A 3,007-nucleotide genomic window follows, 5' to 3' on the forward strand; every position below is an offset into this window, starting at 1 on the left:
CAATGTCCTGTTTTCTTTAAATAAAATCCTCATAGCCTATACATAAGAAAGCTTTCAGAAAAAGAAGTCTAAAAATATAACTATGCACACATATTTACAGAAGCTTCTAATAAATTTCTCTTTAAACATACTTGATCCTGAAGACATAATCTAAAAGCTCTTATCAATTAATTCTATTTTTGACTTATTCTCTCCTCACAAGATATTCTTATCTGTCCTTCCCTCTTTTGGTTGGATTTTTAACTCCTTGATACTGTATTATTTGAAATCTTTCTCTCTTTCTCTGAAATTTACTCTATGTATGTGCTCTTAATTCTTTTCTTACATGACTCTTCTACCACAGACCACTGATATTTTAGATGAACCAGAATCTATTGAAAATTATAAGAAATTTTCTGTACATTATGTTATTTAAATTGAAAGGAAAATATAGTGTTCTGATGAGTTCTCTCAGATCCGTATAAGTCCATGAATTAACTCAGAGGTCTTTTGAATGCATATAATGCGCCAGACATATTTTAGTCTCCAAAAGTGACCAAATGACCAGTGACCAAGATAGGAAAATCCCTGACCTCATGATGTTTACGTTCTAGTGGGAGACAGAAAACAAACTGGATAAACAGATAAAAGATATGTGTATTAGGATTCTCCAGAGAAACATAACCAATGGGATATGTGTGTGTATATTTTATTCATTTATTTATTTATTTATGGAACTAGCTCATGTGATTATGGAGGCCGGCAAGTCCCCAGATCTGCAGGGTGAGTCGGCAAGCTTGAGACCCAGGGAAAAGTTATCTCTTATGTGGGATGATCAGGCATTTGTCCTATCCAGGCCTTCAATTGATTGGCTGAGGCCCACCCATATTAAAGAGGACAATCTGTTTTACTCAGTCTGCCTAGTAAAATGTTATTCTTGAAAATAAAAACAAATGGAAGATGAAACTGACTATGAGGCTTAGAACATATTGTACTCATGCTGTTGTAATGTCTGCTTGAGGAACTGACTATAGTATTTTGGAGATTCCTAATGGAGGATTACAACAGAAATTTGACTGTGCAAGTGGCCCTGGAAATCTGTTAGAAGCATTCAAGTCAGTGATGGCCTGTGGCATGCAGTGTCTCTTGGAGTGAATGGAAACTGCATTAGATTGGTTCTAGACCAAGTCTGCATCAGGCACAGCCCCAGGGATCCTTAAAACCCTAAAACCTGGATAACTAACTGTGTGGTTTTGGGTGGCCATGTCTGTCAGCAAGGCAGAAGACATGGAAGAAGCCCCCAGATTGGTAATGGTTTCAGAATTTTACGGACTCCACATGTGTTTTTTTTTTTAAAGAATTTATTGGGGAATTGGGGGAGGGGAACAGTGTTGGGGAATCAGGGAAGGGGAACAGATAAGTTGCTGTCCTTTTGTTCTTCAGTTTAGTTGTGGAGGACATCACTTCACTGGCCCATGTTGGTGCTATCATTGCACTCTTCCCGAATGAGGCAGTCACTCTCCAGCCATTGGATGGCCACTCACGGTGGCTCAGGGCAGCTCATGCCGGCTGCTGGCCACTCACACCGGCTGCCAGGCACTCACAGTGTAGCTCACGGCAACCCGCTGCAGCCCCACTGAGCCTAAGCTGTCGCCGGTGACTCATGGCAGCCCAGCTACAGGTCGAGCTGTTGTTCACCATCTTAGCTGTAGAGGGCGCAGCATCACTGGACCTCATGTGGAATTGGAACCGGGGCACTGCTGCTCAAAGCCAGCTCTTAACCAACGTGCCACTCAGCCGGCCCAGGACTCCATACGTTTGAATGGGCAGGAGCTTCCTTTAAATAGCAAGCCAAGAAGGCATGCACACATTGGAGAATCAGTGGATGTACCTCTTGGGTGCTTATTAAGAGATGCAGAAGACTGCTGGTGTAACCTTCACTAGAACAGAGGCATTTGCAATCCATCACCTACTGGAGGTTATTACTGCAAACACAATGCCTTACACTATGGCAGCAGTTCTCAACCTGTGGGTCGCGACCCCTTTGGGGGTCGAATTACTCTTTCACAGGGGTCGCCTAAGACCATCAGAAAACAAAAGGATATTTACATTACGATTCATAAGAGTAGCAGAATTACAGTTATAGAGTAGCAATGAAAATAATTTTATGTTTGGGGGTCACCACAACATGAGGAGCTGTATTAAGCGGTCGTGGCATTAGGAAGGTTGAGAACCGCTGCACTATGGACATGTTGTGAGGTGAGTGTCAACTCGTGTTCCTCCAATCCATGCCTTTATGGTGGTATATGCATTGTGGACAATGGAGAATTTGCTTGCCGATGGTCAAATAATGAAACAAAATCATTCCTACCATCTTGTTAGCTTGATTCATTACTTACATTGATTTGATTATTTTAATTTTCCTGTCTTTTTTTGGTAAATTGTATATACAGGTTTGATTTTTGATAATTTTTTCTAGATTTTCAAGATATTCTGTGCATTTGTTTTTGACTGAATTTTGGTGGTGTTGGTGTCATTACATAGTACCCTGATTGTTTAACATAATTAGGGTTTCCTGACATGCCTTTTTCCACTGAAGTATGATATTTCATTAATCCATTTCAATATAGTCATTCATTTCTAGCTGTACACAGGATGAAGAAAGATCTGATACATGGGCATGTCTTAAAATGGGTTGCTGTATTTTAGAATTATAAATGTTTTTCATTATTGGAAAGTGTAACGGGGACCTTCTGCATACCTTTTTGAACCAAAACCATCATGACATAGGTTTTGTAGTGTCTGTATATTTGTGATGCACTGCTCTTGTAAAGGTTTTTCTGAAAACTACCACTAGCCAGCCTTCCTTACAATAAATTATTAATAAATTTAAAAAATGTTAATCTCGGGCCGGCCGAGTGGCGCGATGGTTAAGAACTGGCTTGGGACGCCAGAGGGTCCCGGTTCGGATCCCACATATGAGGGCCAGTGACACTGCCCTCCACAGCTAAGATGCTGAACAACAGCT

The sequence above is a fragment of the Hipposideros armiger genome, unplaced genomic scaffold (genome assembly GCF_001890085.2).
Source record: "Hipposideros armiger isolate ML-2016 unplaced genomic scaffold, ASM189008v1 scaffold_363, whole genome shotgun sequence".
In the NCBI taxonomy this organism is placed as follows: Eukaryota; Metazoa; Chordata; class Mammalia; order Chiroptera; family Hipposideridae; genus Hipposideros; species Hipposideros armiger.